Source organism: Perna viridis, chromosome 8, assembly GCF_037379345.1.
Source record: "Perna viridis isolate PV_CMFRI_1.1 ecotype Kerala chromosome 8, ASM3737934v1, whole genome shotgun sequence".
Taxonomy (NCBI): domain Eukaryota; kingdom Metazoa; phylum Mollusca; class Bivalvia; order Mytilida; family Mytilidae; genus Perna; species Perna viridis.
This window is the reverse complement of record NC_142452.1, coordinates 31851287-31871795: the sequence shown is the minus strand read 5'-3', so window position 1 is coordinate 31871795 and position 20509 is coordinate 31851287.

Below are 20509 nucleotides of genomic sequence, written 5' to 3'. Positions count from 1 at the left end.
CAGCGAGTAAAAATTTTCTGTGACTGAAATCAATTTTCAGGAAAATAAGGGGCCAATTTCACTCGTAAATGTACTCAACTTTAATGTAGAGTAATCATTTTCACCATCTTCACCAGTTAACTAATTCGATTCATGAAGCTTCTGTGTATCCAGAAAAATATATAGGAGGTCAACAGCGATTACGAACAGAGATTTTGACTTCGGTCCTCGAGGAACAGCATAACACACACACACACTCACGTTTTAATAATCAAATATATATATAGAATAAATTAGGTTGCATTTACCTTCGGAAAAAGAAATATTTGTGTGTGCCTGTGCCTGTGCCTGTGTGTGTGTGTGTGTGTGTGTCTGTGTCTGTTTCTGAAAGGGTGTGTCATTTTGATATTGTTACATACAATTTACTTCATCTAGTAAACCAAATGCAGGCAGTATGTGTCATATTATACTAAATATCATTAAGTTCGTGTAATATAAATAATCCAATTATCCCGAGGGGGGTCTGGGATTTAATTTGGATATGATTTTATTTCGAACAATATCAATCCTCTTTGTACGATTGTTATGTCGTTTTTGCGTCCTTATTTAAACAAAAAACACCATTTTGCAAGTTTGATTTGACAAATGTTGCCCTCGTTAAGAGTAAGAGCAGCAGATTCAGGGTTGTCAACAATAAGATACAGAGCTCTTACTTTTAACGATGACTTGAACAAAATCCATATGTGGTCTGAGTGATGGCTTGTCACATTCATTTCCCGTAAAACAGGAAGTCTCTAGAAAGGCCAACAAAGCTTATCACCCAGATTTGTACCTTAATAATGACATCATAGCCCAAGTTAAGCAGCATAAACACTTAGGTCTTACAATATCTGATGACGGTGGGTGGAATAGTCATACTGATATGACTACAACCAAAGCATACAATCGTTTAAATATATTACAAAAATTTAAAGCAATTTTGGATAGACAGACCCTAGAAAATCTTTACAGAACTTTTATCAGACCGATTCTTGAATATGCCGATGTAATATGTGATACAGACAGTGCTATTCTAAAACTCGAAGTTGAAACGTTCAAATTGATGCAACAAGAAGTTACAGTGGGTACTAGATTAACATCAATTAACAATTTATATATAGAAACTGGATGGCAAAAATTATGTGTTCGGCGAGAAAATCACAAATTAACACTAATGTACAAGATTTTGAACAATATGACACCGCCTTCTTCAAACTCTGTATCCTACTTATTATTGCTATTTTAAACACAAATTTTATTTCTGTGATCGACAGACAGATATTTATATTACTACTAACCAAATGCATTTGAAAAATAAACATAGCATGAATAATCCGACATTATTGATCGGTTAAATAAAGTGTGTATCTCTTAAAAATCTAAATTCAGTGCAATTAAATGTTAAAAACAAATGCTTTATAACTTTTTTTTTACAAATACACACTTTTCGACAAGCACATGACTGTTTAATTTATTAAATGCAATAACTGCTAGACTAATAATGAAAATATTCGTAATAATATGTTGTTGTATATTGTTATATTGTTTTACAGATGATCTCTATCAAACTGCAAATCAGACAAGGAGTGCATGCGGCGAAGCACTTGATGTTGATCCTTTTCATGGAGATTACTTAGAAGCCATGACAGAAATAAGGCAAGATAAAATTGTGATTCAAATTTTATTCAGTCTATTGTTTGGTAAATTAGCTTTCAAAAATGTAAAAGGGTAATCAAGGGAACCAAGGTTATCGCGGTAATCAAAAGAATGTAATCCATGGACAAAGACCAGACATGGAAAACAGAAATACACAACAAAGAACATAAAGTAACTAAAATCATACATACTAAGTAACAAAAGCAAGGAATTATTTAAAAAAATATACTGGGACCCTCCACTGTGCGGTTTCAATTAACATAGCTACCGAAAACAACATAGATGGCATTACTTCGACAAAATTTATAGTCAATTAAGATTGGATGTTACAAAAAGATTTATATCCAAATTTGTCTAACTCTTTTATCAACACTTCTTGTTTTATTTGTGTTTTACGTGTATGCCCTTCTTATTAATATCTTTAGTTTTCAAAATAATGTAGAACTGTATTATACTCCTATATATAGATAATCCCAAGAAGAATGAAACTAAGATCAGTATGGTGTACTGGTTGTTTGATCTGTTAAGATACGATATATACATTACTGATGTAGAGAAACCTTTTCATCCAATGATTCTGAAAATAAAATGGGGGCGACAAATTTCATATTGACATTCTTTATTTTTTCTATGGTTTAGTGAATTGACCTAGAGTTGACTAACTTACTGTGTACGACATATATAAAAAAAAAAAACGCACAAAAACAACCTGTTTGATACGAAAAAAGTAAAAATAAGAAATTGATCAATTGACAAAATGACAATGTATACACACTTAATTGTTTGTGACATAATTTGTTAATATATATTTTTATTAAGAATTTCCTAAATTTTACATAATAAAGTCGTCCGGAACATTCAATTGATTCTGCCTATATTTTATTCACGTTACTGTCAAGCATTTAATATGAATGTTATCACAAGGTTGAAGAACAATGAATATAATGCTGAAATTGATCCATCACAATTTGTGATCAATGCAAAATTTATAAAGCAGGGCTCTGAAAAGGAGAACAGTTATATTGACATCTGGATAGAAGCTAAATCTTCATGTAAATGCCGAATCGGTTGGTATCTTAGCATTAATTGGACTTAACCCGATTATCAAAAAGTCATACACAAATACCAACTTGCCAGTACTCATGTTTTTTACCTGTAGCAAGTTCATTGTAGTAGTTGCAGAAAAAAGTAAAGTAGACAATTCACGCATGAAAACAAATGTGCAGAAAGTTTTCTAGATTAATTCATAGATTTAATCATATACACATCCTGAATATCCAATATTCCCTAAATCAAATCACACACACACGTCATATAACAAATATATGACTTCCTGTCGTCGGTGCAAATATGCTGCCATCAAACTCGGACTTGTTTATGCGTACTTTCTTGAAGCTGCTCCTTGTAAAGTTTGACTTATGAACATTTCAATTACGGTATCAAGAACAAAATGCTTTTAGTTAACAATTGAAAAGGACTCTGCGAAATAAACCTAAAGTCATTATCCTGAAGTTAAAACACGAACAATATTAGAATAACAGTCTATATCTTCGAAAACAAATTTATTTCTTTTAGGAAAATTGAATCTGAACTTGAGACTTGACAAAGGTAAAAAAATCTATCTCCACGAGGACGGGGGAATCAGTTTAAAATTCACCATGGACCAACTTCGATACCTCTTAAACGATTCTTTGTTGAGTTTAGAAAATATATGGAGCAATAAACATGTAGCTGTTCTTGCCTCCCATTCAAGATAAAAACTTTTTCTTTTCTTTGTCTGCAAAAATAGTATGCAATATTTTTCTAATTGTACTAATTTAGAAAAACGAACGTGTATGGTAAAATGCAACACAGCACCATCGCATGGCTTAAAATCAAAACAATAAATACCTTCAAAGTTTACCATACAATCTTTAACAAAAGGGCTCTGTCAACGATAGTAATAAACCTACGGAAACAGATGGGCAACAATATATAATAATAAAAAATAAAACGTAATATACAAAAACAGAAAAAAACAAAAACAAAAACAAAAACAAAACAAAAACAAAACAAAACAAAACAAAAACAAAAACAAAAAACAAAACAAATACACATTCGTGATCAAGAACAGGCACATGGAACCTGCAATGGGGCTATAATGGTTTATAAGCCTTAACTATCCTGCTTTTAGGTACCCTTCAATTCAATTTCAGAAGTAACACGTTTCTGACTGGATGAACAAAGTCTGTCCATCATATCATAGGCCATATTCTCTAACGTGACAATGACGTAAACAACCTTCTTTGAGGATTTACGCATTACAATTAAAGTTTTAGGAATTACTGTTATATTGTTTCGGTTTAATGTGAAGAAATAACCTCAAACATGGGGGTCACTCTAAATAAACTACGTGAATAAAGTTCCAATGCGGATTCTATGGGGGTGGTGGGGAGAGGGTGGAGACCGTTTTTTTATTTCTGTTATCATTTTCTTTTTGATCAATGCATAGTGTCTACGCAGAATTTTTGTACCGTGGTAGAATTCTAACAAATAGGCTTCTGGAGCAGGGTTATGTTGTTACAAGATTGAAGTCATCACTACAAAAGTTATCATGAACTCGTGGATCGTTACGGTGTATCCAAAACGGATTTGTTCAACGGGTCATAGTTTTCCTGTCCTCTTTCGTCTACCCCCGACTTGACTTTTTATGAGCAACTGGATGGGTGTTTCTAGAAAAGCAGAGGACGCTTACCCTACCGGTGCATCTGGTCCATGCTCCCAGTTTTTGTAGTGGAGTACGAGTTGCTCATTTACTTTTGTTACTTTGTATGTGTGATTTTAGTTACTCTATATTCTTTGTTGTGTATGTCTGTTTTCCATGTCTGATCTTTGTCCCTGGATTACATTCTTTTGATTACCACTACAACCTTGAGGTCTCCACTAAAAACTGGGAGCATGCATGTGGACCAGATGTATCGATTCAATTTCATTATATCTGAAAAAAAAAGAAACAATATTTTCTAGCATTAAACGGATGAAATAATTGCTTGAAGCTTACCAAAACTAACTCATATCACTTTGTACTCTTTAATACTTCTGGTCATATGTTTTTTTTTTTACACCAAAGAAGCTAATTCATGTTGAGTGAATACATTCATTATTACAAATTTGATTTGATTTTATAAATATATAAAATTGTTATTGTGTGCTTTCTTGATGTAAATATGCCAGCAAATAACACATATTTAGGCATAGACCATTTTCTTCTCGGGGTAAGGATAGGGGCTGGGATTTTATGTCGGGTTGGGAAAAATTATATTTTTTTTCTGTCCAAGGCCGATAAAAAAATATTTTTGTTCAAATTTAGAATAATTATACTTTTTTTACAAAATAATCCCAGTCGTCCGCATCCCGCCCTCAATCAGTATAAAAATGATCGGTGCCTTACAATTTGTGATTTTTGTTAAAAAAAAAAAAAAAAACGACGTATAATTGTTGAACCATTGTGAAGTCATTATAATTGACTATAACCACACAACACTAAACTACTATTCATATGATTTACAGTTTATGAATAGTTTTATATTATTACAACATGATGTTTTGGGCTTTAACAATTCCAGTGGCGAATCCAAGATGCAGGGTGTTGGCAGCTCTCCTTTTTCTTGGAAAATTTGTCATTTTTGCACCAAATGACAAAATAAAATGGTTAATAATGTCCCAGTACCCCCGTTTTGGGTGAGGGCTGACACTCCTTCTTTTCAGAGGGTATGAATGCCTCTAGACCTTTGAAGTATCACATTTCTGACAGAGGGTAATAATCTAATGACAGGATGGAAAACGTCAGAGAGGCTTTAATCAGAGGGCTAACCTCAGATTCGAAGTATATTCCAGCATGGTTTCGATACAACAAGGAAGGGTCAAGTTTAAATGACCGATGTATTGACGAAAGCAAATGTTAGATATCCTTACAAAATAAGTGTATATAAGTGGATTCAGTGTATGGTTCACAGTTTTCTAATATAATATAATAGCAAAGAAGTAAAACGTTATTCCCTTCCCCAAATATTTTTCGTCAATTCCTTAAAGGATTTTTTGAAAGCAAACATAATGCTAAAGCTGCTTTAAATCGTACTTGTATACACAAATATAACTGCATCTTTGAACTCCTAATGGAGGTTAAATGAAACCCCCCATCAAGTTCAGACAATTTAGGTGTATTGTAAATATGAAATTGTAATTGAATTATATTAATAATTATCACGATCAAACTATAAAACTCATTCCAGAAGGACGTATGGGTTTTTACAAGAAATTTAAAAGATTTAAGAAGAAAGTTCCAGAAGAACATATAGGTTCTTACAAGAAATTTAAAAGATTTATAACCTGAGTTCTTTAGTACGTAGGCTGAGATAACCCCTCCCATCAGCCAGATAATGATTTTCAGTTACCTTTATACCTCCCATTTACGATTTTTTTCGTCGACTAAAACAAACTGAAGCCTTTATTGTTTGGTTTTTTTTTTGGCTACTGTTTGTATCTGGTTGAGGAAAAATCATTTTTTTGATTTTTCGAACTTCTACTGTCTACGCAACGGAACAAATTGATAGATATAGGCATTAACATGTAGCCTGATGACACCAAACAATCGCTTTAATTGACATATTTGTCAATGTCAGATACCCAGAGTATCTATGTTTCAGTAAATAATGGCATGTTTACAAGTTATTGCTCAACTAAAATGTCTAAAATTTTCTGTCATTCAATAGATAGTCTTGTTTTCAGGTGAACAAGTCACGAAAAAACAAATCGTCAAAAAAGAATTTTTAAAAAATATAAAAGAAAAAAACTGTACTCTTATCCGTAGGGCACTTGTCTGAGTATCAAACAGAATTCTCATTCACAGCATACTGTCGCAGTAAATCTCATATTTAAGGCATTCATAATTGAGGTAATGATGTACTCAACATATCTGATCAATTTTTTTTTCTAAAAAACAACTGTAGTTTTAACAAGCTTTGGTTTGATACAGTAAACCAATATACTGTCCTTGTTTTCAAATGAGCCCAAGTAAAATGAAAAGTTGAAAGTTTCCAAGTCGAGTTACGTAAAAAAAGGCCACCCCTATCAATGAAAAAAAATCTCAAAATGAATCAAAATGTTAAATGTTTGCTTATAAACGATGTACACTAGACATGTTGGGTAGTATTGGTTAAATTATCGATGTATCGAACATATCTTCCCATTTCAGTCTCGAGTTTTTTCAGTTTCTGTGTGACAAAAATGAGTTTTTCATAAAATGGGATTTTTGGGAATTTCATATTTTCTTCCATTTTACCAGTAATAAGCAAATCAAGAGTTTCAGGAGTAACAAAAGTAAATACTTTCTATTAGTATGTTTACTTTCACAGGACAACAAGATTTGCGTTGACGATTTTGATGTATTAAGTAGCTGTCTTTATAAGAATCATGCAAAATCTGAAAAAATGTGATACACCCACAAAAAAGGCTATATATTTTTATTTTTGTAATTAAGTTGTTTTATGGGTCTATTCTTTGAAATGTGTAATTATTCTTTGAAAACTGACTGCTCTACGGGGATAATCAACATTGAAAATCCAGTCGATTCTATTGTATGTGAGCGTCATTTACAGAGTTATCTCCCTTTGTTTAAAAATCTACCGTGCATTCTATGTAATTTTTATCTACTAAGAGCACGGGTTATATGAAAAACCACATATTAATTTCTGTTCACTATGACATTTTAAACAAAATATCAAAAAAAAATATGTAGGCTTTTTACCCATGAATCACACTTTGCATGATCCTTAGCTGGAGTGATACTTAATTGATCTTGGCTGTGGAAATGCACACAAAAATAGATTTTTTCTAAACAATCTACTTGAATCAACAAGAGAAACGTTGTATGTTCCAGTTGATATTTCATCAGGTGAGTAAAGGGGAAATGTAATATAACATATGTATACATCAATGGAATAGGCATGCGGCAATAATTTCTTCGAAAATGAAAGGAAAATGAGGAATGAGAAAATGAACATACCAAAAGTGCTTCATGAGAAATTCATTTGTGAATTTGATTTTGTGCAATAGGTTAAACAAATTTGTTCGTTGCATGTATTATCCATGATTACTCCGTATGCTCGATGATGAATCTGAACGGGAAATAAAACGGTGGGAATAGGATATGGGAAGTTTGTCAATAAAAACTGCCAAGCCGAAAGTTTACCTCAATGAAGATACTAAATTTTCTGTGAAGGAATATGTTTTCTATTATACGAACAAGTCGTTTCTCAACCCCCCTCCAAAAAAAGTAAAAGAATAAATCCATCTTACATGCAAATAGTTAACCGGGAAATAATTCACAATGTTGTTCTTGGGTTGTTATTACAGTAACTCTCAAAGTTAAAGTCTTGTGTACATACAAGTGAAATTGAAAAAAAAAATAAAATAATAGAAAAATGCCACACAAAAATATTGTAAATAAAAATTCAAAGCAAAAATGAATTCACATCATTTCACGTTTAAAGAACCATCTACTCTTTTAGTCTATACGGGCGTTTCAAAAGCGAATAACAACAAAATGAATGAAAAACACACACATTAAGCATACTTCAAATGCGTGTTCATCATCAAGTTTAGAGTACTTCTTTAATTAAGAATCAGGCGGAATGTGAATCAGGTGTGATGCATTAAGAAACAATGCAGAGATTCTATGGTAATTATTCTAATCTTTATATCTCATTATCTGCAGAAACAACCATCAAAGTGCTCATAAAGTATGCCTTTTTAAGGTATTGATAGGTCAAATTTAGTAGAAATGCATTGTTGAAAAATGATTGGAAAACATTCCAGGACTTTCGTTCGTATATAAGGAGGCAAAACATCTATGTAATAGATGCTTCAGGATAAACTGAACAGCTTTTTGGTTGTTTTCTAGATGTATGAATGCATTTGAGAAAAATGATGTGCCACACTTTGTCTCAATCTGACAAAGAATCGTACTTAAGTTGTTATTTCTTTCATTATTTTCTGCACATGGTTGTCGTTTATTGATTGCAAAAATCAATTATTTTTCCAAACTATTGTTTGATTTAGATACTCTATCTAATAGTAAAACAAAGAAATTTCATAAGCATTTAACTTAACAATATAGGGTTAACAAAAACCCTACATTGTTAAGTTAAATGCTTATGAAATTTCTTTTTTTACTATTAAATAGAGTATTTAAATCAAACTGCTGACTAAATAAAGCGAGACTATAAACATATGAATGTTGACCCCATTGACAAAGATTACTAAGAAGCGATGAAAGTAATACGGTACGCTACACCAGCATGATACATAGTAATTAAGTAAAGGTCTGTATCAAAATCAGACACAAGGTAATTTATGCTTGTAAAAAACCCACCAAATTCACTTTTATTTCTTGCTCAGAAACAGATATTGACCACTTATCAAACAGTCTTAGTTTTTTTTTATTTGAGTACTGCGCTTTAAAGATAAAAACTATATAGATTGCATTGAAGTTAGCACTAAGAGTTATCGTTCTTGATTTGGTTGTATTTGGTTAATTTTAGTTGGATTTTAAAGTGTAGCTTTCTCAAAAGGACAGATCTAAACAAAGAAAGTACAATCGACACATTTAAATAATGCATATCAAGACTTAAAAGCATCGTCTGTTTTGATGTTTTTTCTATACCATGAACCACCTCACAATAGGCAGTGTCTGAATTTTATATGGACTCGTACTCAAATCCATATTCACCTTGATGACTGGAGGTATGTCCAACTTAATCTTAAAGGTCAATAGTAAGGTCATCGGAAACAAGATATATGGCATGTCCATCTCCATCTCCATTAAAATGGCAGAAAGTCTACAGTGTAAGTCAAACTCCATAAAGATAATAAAACCAAAGTGAAAGTCTACCACTATGGAGTATTCCCCCCCCCCCACTCTTCATCAAAATAACTAAACTGAGTCTCAAATCTCATTTTATATGTTTTTATAACTTAACTCATACACTTACTGCAATTAAGCAACATACCACAATTTGCAACTTACACAAATTCAATTTGTTGTTTGTTGCTACAGACGTAAGTCAGTTTATGTTGCAGCGCGAACCGACCCAAAGTCGTTCATACTAACCAACAATTTAAATCCTTATATTCTGATTGAAACACACCAGAAAACAAAACGAAATTGACAATTTTGCTCGATAACCCTGAACTTTTCAGTATTTCAGCGAATATAAAATATATAAAATTGACAATAAAAAAATATACTTATAAATACATGCAACTGAAAATAAATGGAAGCACAACTCTTCAGCAAAATTAATATGCGTATACTTTTACGTTACGTTTAATATAGTTTTGCATTTTTATTATCACACTTGGTTTTCTTGTTAGTTCACATGGATGATGTACTGATATGAAATACTTTTGAAATAAAATGATTGCCTCATTTCAATTTTAGGCAAAAATACGAAGGGATGAAAAAGCTGCTTTTGTTTGCGGGAGGAATTATCAGTATATCATGGACCGAGAAACAACGGTATTTGACTGGGCTGCGTAATTCAATGGAAGGTTAATACTTATGAACTGGAAAAGTTAATATTTTAAAGCTAAAGGTTACACTAGAAACAAACATTTTCTCCACTAAAATTCATTAATATGGACGTCCTATACATGTAGAACTTAAGACCAGAACTATTAATGGCTTCAAAAATATTCTGACGGGAGTGACGAAATTCGTAAACGCGGAAGTAGACGACTGCGCAGGTGCAGAGGTGCTGTTTTGTCTTTTAATGCGTCGATACATACGTTTTATATATATATTTATTTATTAAATAACGTTTTTGAAATTATTGGCTCTGTACATATAGAAATGTAATAAGCTTTCCCAGAAGAAAATCTCACACGTTGTCCTCATCGAGACTTTCCCCAAATCAACATGACAGTGCAATGTAAACAAAGAATAAGTTCCGCCACACATAGCCATGGCTTTAAATCATAAAATTCAAAATGTTGTGTATCACCACACACAGCGTTAAGTGATATACATATAAACTAAATACCGAATTCTGAACCATACTTCAAACTAAAAATCCAACATCCTATTGCATATTAAACAAAAGTAGGAGACTAGAAAAAAAAACAATGTTGTTGTGATTATATGCTCAAATTTATCGAATACGTTCCTGCTGTATTCGCAGCATTCTTTAAGGCTTGGTTGAAGGCTTTAATATCTCACGGGAACCGACTGCTTTTGCAAGAGACCAATTTTAAAGTAAAATTCTAATTAAAAACAAATGCAGTTTTTTTTTTCATCGCAGGAGAAGGAAACAAACCTCATTTATAATTAATTTGAATAAAAGAAAACAAAATCGATACCCAAAGAATTAAAAAAAAAACATTAACAATACCAATTGCAAAGGTTTAAATGTACTCCATTTCAAAAAAAAATTTGTATGTGTAAACTTGTTTTTATTCGGTTCGCTACATTATGTTTGTAGATAGTCTCTGTTTTATGTGTTCACGGTTTTGACAATATTTGGCCTTTGATTCTTAAAATGTGAGGGATATATCGTGTATGGCATGGACCTTTGCTGTACAGTTTCATCTAGATCTATGCATATTTATTTTATCCTTTCCTTTGTGGTAAAATGAAACTATATATTGAATTTTAATCAACCAACTCAAACTGATATTGAAGTTAATGCACAGCTTAAAAGTTGATAAGAGACGACGAGATATGCGAATAATTAAGCGTTATTCTGAAAGTATAAACATTTCTGAAGCAGTTTACAAATCTGTCTCGAAACTGACAGGAAGACATAAAAGCTAATTCTTGAATCTTATATCAATATATTCATACACATTCAAATAAGTCTGGAAATTTTCTTACGATTATAAGTATTTCTTAATTAACTTTCACAATACCTAAACTGAAGCTGACTTTTAGTTGTTCTTTATAACCATACGGTGTTATTATTTTCTAAACGGTAGTTGTGGGATAATAAAAAATCTTCGAGGAAATTAATGTACTAAATATGTTTGTTCGTTATAATTCATTAGAACTTAGTAGGAAAACTGGAGGTGTAGTATTTTGAGTCCATTTCTAAATGAATCCAACTTGGACTAACATTTCAATAATTTGGTTAGCTTTTCTAAACATTTTAATTAAAAATCTATGCCGTTCTTGGAATAATGAGTAGTATTAGGCTGAACATAGACAAAATGCTAATGAGTAATCAAGGGAACCAAGGTTATAGCGGTAATCAAAAGAATGTAATCCAAGGACAAAGATCAGACATGGAAAACAGACATACACAACAAAGAACATAAAGTAACTAAAATCATACATACAAAGTAACAAAAGTAAATGAGCTAAAAGGTACCAGTATCGTATTGCATATCCCTGAGCAGGTGTACGTCAAAACATGGATGCTATAAAAATATAGTGCATTTTCTTTTTGCCTCTCTACAAACTAATATTTTGTCAAAAGATATGAACAATGACTTATAAAATAGAGCAAACATCACACTGTCAGATGAAGAACTTTTTTAAAAGAAAATCTAACACAATATCATAAAAATGTTCCACTGAAAAGGTTGGTTTGGTGAATGCAAAACGAAAGTGAAAGAAGGGAAAATAGATTTATAGTTCGAGACTACTTTTCTGTCCGATCTTCGTGGACTCACCCTATTTTCTTTGCGGGAAATTATTTTTTCACATGTCCTTAGAAATGCTACATAAGTGAAAGTTTTATTGAATCAATTTACATATTTTTTAAAAAATCCTAAAAATATGCACTTCACTATAGAAGTCTATGGGAAAATTAATACGATACTGAGACCAAAACTGGGAGCATGGACCAGGTGCACAGGTAGGGTAAGCGTCCTCTGCTTTTCTAGAAACACCCGCCAAGTTGCTCATCAAAAGTGAGGTCCGGGGTAGACAAACGAGGGAAGGAAAACTATGACCCGTTGAAAAAATCAGTTTTCATGGTGCTGATGGATACACCATAACGATCCACGAGTTCATGATAACGACCATAAAACTTCTGTAGTGATGATTTCAATCTTGTAGCAACATAAGTAGAACACATTCCACTACAGCTATTAAATTGACTAGACTATTTAATTGGTCACAAGGTATTAGTTACAAATAATATCGAAATAAAAACATAACCACAAAGAAAACAAGAAATAAAAGAAAGAAATACAAAAATAACGCAATGTCAAACGTTGTCAGCATGTAATGGGTAGTATGATAATGTAATTTACATTTCGACATTACATGCTCATTACTAAGTCAAATCAGTGCTATATATTGAGAAGGGAAACCCTAACAGATTTTAATGTGTACAGATCAACATATTTAAGCCAGAAGAGTAATGCTTGCTATGACCTAGGTTCAATAGTACGGGCTATTGTTGTAGATAGTGTAATTTGATGAGATAGTGTTACACAAAATTGTGTCAAACATATTTAGTAGGTGGTTTGATGTCATTTATCATTCTAAGGATCGTGTGTCTCGAGATCGGAGGTTAACTTGATTGGAGCGTAGTTAAAAGCAAATTCTTAAAACAGAAGTTGACATTTAATCTATATATATTTGAACATCCAATGCTTTGTGTGATTTCATTATTAACTCTTTGGTTAAACGGGTCTTTGCATATTTTTTGTTTGTCAATGCTTTATCAGATGTGTTAAATGAATTGTTGACTTTCGGGTCAAAAAATGTATTTTTTAAATTTTTATTGCGTCTTTTACAGGTTACGCCAAAATTGTTTATATGAACAGTTTGACTTGCCTGAATAATGAATTCGGGGGCGATATTGATCAGTCACATTTCGACACACGTGTTGAATTTATAAAAAAAACATATATGAAAATGGGAACAGTTATGTTAATGTATGGATTCAGTCGAAAGCTGCCTTAACTTTCCGAGTTGTTATTTTTTTTTTATTTTTGTATGTCCATGATGACATTTGCTTTGCATGTTTAACTTTTAGTGGATTTTGCAATAAGCTAATGAAGCATATTCTGCTTTAATTTATTGTTGCGTGTTATTGGTTGTTTCATTTTTTAAGAATTCGTGCAATTGCTTTGAATTGTTGAATATTCAGTGGAACGCCACTTATTTTGTTATTTCAGCACTGCTACATACGTGTATGTGATAGACTATTTTGTGCCAACTGAAGGATAATCGATAGGCATGCGTCGATCATGCTCAATATTCATTTCCGCGAGGAAAATTCTTTTTTTCCACCCAAGCCCTTCCTCGCGGAAGTGTGTATTTAGAAACCTCATCAACTTATCACAAAAGAGACTATTCCACAACTTTGTCGTGTATAACATCAAACGTAATTTGATTCATTTTTTTTTATTCTCATACACAGATGGAAAGAAGATTTTTTATTTGTTACAGAGAAATTAGGCGTGGCTTCTGCTCATAAAAAGGGTGAACGATTCATCTATACGGGAATCAGTAAAAAAAAACGACCGTAAATTAGTTTTTGTATTTCTTATAGATAAAGTATATTACAAACACTGTGGAATCAGCCTCATATCTTGACGTACACTTGAAATCGATGACCAAACTTTACGGCAAACGTGATGATATTTCATTCAGAATTGTCGACTTTCCTTTCATCTGTGGCAATATCCCTTCAGCACCTGCGCATGGAGTGTTCATAACACAACTCATACGTTATGCCAGAGCTTGCCGAAAGTATGCAGACTTTTTGTATCTCGCTATAATTCTAACAAATTAGCGTCTGGAACAGGGTTATGTTGCTACAAGATTGAAGTCATCACTACAGAAGTTTTGTGGTCGTCATCATGAACTCGTGGATGGTTACGGTGTACCTATCTGCGCCATGAAAACTGGTTTGTTCAATGTGTCATAGTTTTCATTTCCTCTTTCGTCTACCCCGGGATTGACATTTTATGGACAACTCGCCGGGTGTTTCTAGAAAAGTAGAGGACGCTTACCCTACCGGTGCACCTGGTCCATGCTCCCAGTTTTTAGTGGAGTCCGAGTTGCTCATTTGCTTTTGTTGCTTTGTATGTATGATTTTGTTTGCTTTGTGTTCTTTTTTGTCTGTTTTCCATGGCTGGTCTTTGTCCCTGGATTGCATTCCGCTATAAACGTGGTTCCCTTGATCGCTCTTGTTACGTATTCATCCTCAAAATACGTGTATGTAATAGTAAATATTAACACCAAACGTAGTTAACAGTTTTAGGCATTATTATTAGCTCCATATATTAACAATTAAAATGTATTTAATTGCATACAGAGAAACTTGATTTGACTGTTGCTCTTAAAAGGGGTGAAAAAATATATCTACACAAAGATGGAGGTATTAGTTCAAAGCTCACCATCGATCAAATCAAACATGTGCATAAGCAAGATTCGCTTATAGTAGAAGATATTTGGTACAACAAACACGCCGCCGTTGTATGTTCTAAATCAAGTTAGGATGAAGAATAATATACTGACATGTATAAGGACAAAGTTGTGTTTTTCTTTGGTTTGCGTTCTAGGTAGCGGGTAGGTCTTGCAGTAAAAAGATACAATCATCCAGACAAGCATACGACACTTTTGTTTTTATTTCTGTGCTTTAGGTTTTGTATTGCGTTTCTACTTTCTCATCTTTGCTTTTTATATGCATATTGTAACAATATTTTGACATTCCTAAGTCTGTAGATCCTTATTGTTTCATAAATTCAAATTTGGGCCATGTACTTACTTAGTCTCCTATTTTGGACGCTTCCGTTTATTTTTATTGTATATAAACATGTGAAAAGTATTGCCTACATGTATTTGAGCAATAATTTAGTTTTTTTGGTTTTTTTTCTTCTGGATATTCTATTGTTACAGGACTGTAGATTTGTTTTTACGTTTTAATACTGTATACATTACCTGCATTTAGCTTTTTGTCCTTGCAAACGTGACGTATATATGGTATTTAATAACTACATATACTGCAAAAACTTTGTTTTCACTTATACATTGACATTCCTAGCTATAGCCATAAAACAGATCAGGGTGTAGTCGTCTTAAAAAAGTTCGGGAAAATGTTGGATGTAACACATTAATAAAACCAGTGATCGCATCAAGTGATCACAGGCGGTTATCGTTATTCATACTGCAATAGATTTAAACATCAATTTACATAACAAAACTTCGATCAGATCGGTCACTGGTCATCGGTTCTCGATCCATCAGCGATAAGTCAGCGGTCATCGATCCGACAAATCGTTATGTGGATCGGTTCAAGGATTGTATCTGGTTCATATCATTCCAATTGACTTATGACAGGACTCTATTAAAAACGTAATGACCTGTTAGTAGTACCGTTTACATATTCGTTCGTGTTTTTTCCGGGCATCCAGGTGAGTCAAATTTATTGTTCACTAACACGTGTATCTTGAGGTTGTTTTGCCATGATTTGCTTTAATAATATTTATACGTAATTCTATGGATGTAATGTAAAGGCTTCCAAAGTATTCAGTATCAATAGCAGTATATTCTGGCAAAAACAAATCTCCTGTAATGGCTTCAAAGTTTTCATCGAACGGACAAGAAGTTTGAAACGTTTTCTTTTTTTTAAATACATCACCTAATAAGATATAATGAACCTTTATATCTATGAGGTGCGTTCTGTGCTATATGAATGTAGTAAGAAAAAAATATCATATTTGGTAGCTTAGCTAAAAGCTACAATATGAAAAAATGTTTTGTGTTTTTTTTTTTTGTTTTGTTTTTTTTTTTTTCAAAGAACGTCAGAAAATGCTTTTCTTGATACGTTCCCACCAAATGCAGGTCCGGGTGTCAAAAGAATAGGCCTGCAACAGCGCTAAGCTTGTCGTAAAAGGCGAATAAATAGTGCTCAGGAACCTAGCCAGGGGCTAGGGGCTCCCCCCACAGAGCCATTGGGATGTGTGCCCAGGTGGTGGAATTGGGTATCCCTGGCGTGTTAAATGCTGGGGTTGTCAGGCTATCATACGGAAAACCTGACTGCAAACCATATTGGTGCACCGTGTTGGGAAAGATGCCACGTTCCTCGCACGTTGAAGAACCCTGCTGTGGTATTCGCGCGGAATAGGAACCTTTGCGCCCATCCACAGGAGGCTAAATTGCCCGACCCTACCCATTCCCCTATTTCTAGTGGCAATCAGAATTTGTCGACCCTATTATCCTTGTGTCCCATCCTTTGTTTTCATTTCATTATCATTCATGTTCTTTTTTTCATCCTTTTAATGTTCATCGCCTGAATATAGCTGAGATATTGCTGCTTGGGCGTTAAACCCCAACAATCAATAATCATACATTTCCCGATAAACATTTCACGAGATACTTTATGTCTGTTTCAGTCATAAATCGACGGTACATGGTAATATAAATAATTTCTTTGTCTAGTAGTGTTACTGCACATTAGGACAGTGATATAGCTTTAATATTTTCTGGACGAGACTGCTAATTTCAGTAAGTCACGATTTTTCTCTTAATTTTTCCCCATGACTTGTTTATTAACTTTTTTACAATACGATGAATTGGTATCACACATCGTTCTAAAGTTGCTTATACCAAGGTACAAAAACTAAAAGCAACCCGTATAATCTAATAATATTTCGATTCTACTTAGAATTAAGACTTGTTCCTTCATCAAAGACTTTTTGGGTTGTAAATATTTTAATTGCCGGACTTGTCAAAGTACAAATAAAAGTGTATACAATACAAAAACTATCGATAAAGGACCGGATTAATGTGGTGTTTATGGTAGGCTAATCAGCTGCAAATTATAGTCTATAGTGAACAGATAATACCGGGAAGTACGTATTCAGGGAAGTAAGGAAACATGGCTAGTGATGTAGTAAACAAGAACTTTGTAAGTGGACGTTCTCAATCGTTACTCCTCGAAAGGACATAAAATCCAATCCGGAAGACATATTTCAAAAATGTCTGGTCAAAGTTAGAACATTGAAGTCATCACTACAGAAATTTTATAGACGACACCATGAACTCGTGGGTCATTACAGTGCATCCGTCTTTGACATGAGGACTAATTTGTTCAACGTTTCATATGTTTCCTTTCCCTTTTCGCTTACCATAGACTTGACTTTTTATGAGCAACTCGGCAGGTGTTTCTAGAAAAGCAAAGAATGCTACCTTGGTTCCCTTGATTACTCATTCATGGTATTGAATGCTCAAGGAGAGTGTTCTTGAAACACTTCCTCTTTTAATGTAAAACCAGCTCCCAATTGCTTGAATGCCGCCATTAATAATGTCAAATTGTTTTGGATGTCAATTTTATTGAATAAGTTTACATGAAGAATACGTCAAAATATATTTCAGACAGTTTGGGATTTGAATCATAAAGATTAAGCATTGTTTTCCAGAATTCACCAAAGTCCGTTTAACATTTTTATCTTGTTTTGTGCGTGAATGGTCCGATTTTACAATCGATAAAGTCAGAGAAAACTGTTTTTAATCCTATAACAAAGTATGATTTATTGATTGATTGTTGGGGGCTTAACGCACGAGCAGCAATATTTCAGCTATATGAACATGAAAGGGATAAAAAAATGAATATAAATGGATGATGATGAAATAAAAAAAGGATGGGACACAAGGATAATAGGGTCAACAAATTTTGATTGCAACAAGATAAAAGGGAGGGATGGGTAGAGTCGGGCAATTTAGCCTCCTATGGCGGAGCGCAAAGGTTCCTACTCACGGGAGAATACCACAGCAGGGTTCTTTACCGTGCAAAGAACGTGGCATCTTTCCCCACACGGTGCACCACTATGGTTTGCGCCCAGGTTCTCCGTATTATAGCCTGACAACCGCAGCATGTAACACGCCAAGGGTACCCCATTCCACCACCTGGAACCTGCACGGTGCTATAACGAAATCTCACTAAAAAATGCATGAACAGTTGTATTAAAGTCTTTTTCGGTTAAGGTATTCTTAAAGAATTTGCTCAATTTTGTATTGATTACGGCGTGCGAAGTAATCGATAGTTTTTATACAATTGTTTACGCTTTAAAATGCCAACAAGCAAGAACTGGTCAAAATATATAAAATTCTTGTTAATAAACTTTTTATTTAAAAAATGAATAAAATAATACTATGTGAACTGCAGACCTTTGGTCATACACCATTGAAAGTAAAGTCAAATCATCGAGTTCAGTGACAAGAAGTAATCAAACTCTCCAAAAATGAACATTTTGCTTCTAAAACTGATTCAAAGCTTGATAAATTCTAGATATGTACAATTTCATGTACTCAACAAATTTAAAGGTATGGCGATACAATAGATGTGTGAAAAAAATAAAATCGCCAGAATCCAATATTCTCGAATGTATAGGGTTTTATTTGTTTGTTTGTTTGTTTTTTTTTTGTACAAGTCCTTTATCAGAGGAGTATTTAAAGGAGATTTTAATACGCTTTGATTATATTATATTCTATGGACGGAGAGATATCGATTTCTTTTCTTGTGAAATTATTTTATAATCATGCAGGCTTTGACACACCCTGAAACTTTAATTATATCTAACACTAAAAATATTGAAATGTGTTTTGTTAACAAATCAATTGCATAATGCTTATATGCAATATATACAGAACGCTTGGATTGATTCCCATAAACCGGTATGAACCAACTGTCCTTAATTCTTGATTTTGTTAGATATTCTTAATGTATGTTTTTAAATGATAAAGAAGCGCCAAACAATGTTTGACTGTATAAACATATCATATGTAGACTGCAAAAAGTAACGTTTTTGCAGTGGATATTTTCTGCAGAATGAATCAAAGCTATTGTCTGATTGTTAATTATCAGATATTTTTAATGTTTGTGTAAAAAATGTGGATAAAGACCTCGTACAAATACATAAATATGTGAGCGCCTCTACACGCCGACATTATAAAATCCCTCCAACATGTCTGGACGGTCATCTTCCACCCTTTTTCATTACTTAATTTTAGACTGGAAGTTATGGAGGTAGACTTCGGGTAATGGACACAAATCATTGGAGTGTTTGTATTCAGTATTTTACATCAATATCATATAAGCATCAGAGTAACTTGATCTGATTTCATTCTTTTTCAAATAAAAGATTGATACAAGTATATCAATTCTTTTAAGGGTTATGTCACTTAGCCTAGGTCTACCACCTTAAATGTTTTACTCTGTATGGAATTGAACGTGGCGCAAACTTTGACACTATTCAAAGCTGTGCAACGTCATCATAAGAAATCCAAGTTGATAGCCGTTTTCGAACACAAATCGCAATAAAAGAATAACATGTGTTCATGGTCTTGCGGTTCGTTAACATTAACATGCTACAGCTACAGGATAAGCACTAAAATGTTGTGGTTAAGTCTTTATATAAATCAAACAGAAGGTGATTCGTTCATGTCAAAAACCTACCAAATTTATTTTTCTTTCTTAATCAGAACACTATTAGAGCATCACTATTGATTTGTCATTCTGTTGTTGTACTTAAACGATAGAAAATACAGATTGTGTGTTAAAATACTTTAGAGGAGTTTACGGGAAACAAGATTATAGCGAAAATCAAAATAATGTAATCCAGGCACAGAGACCAGGTAAGGAAAACAGACAAACACATCAAAGAACATAAAGTAACTAAAATCATACATACAAAGAAACAAAAGTAAATGAGCAACTCGGAATCAACTAAAAACTAGTAGCAATACCAAGATGCACCGGTAGGGTAAGCGTCCTCTGCTTTTCTAGCTTTTCAACTTCTATTGTGATGGCTTCTATTTGGTGGCAACTTAACCCTGTTC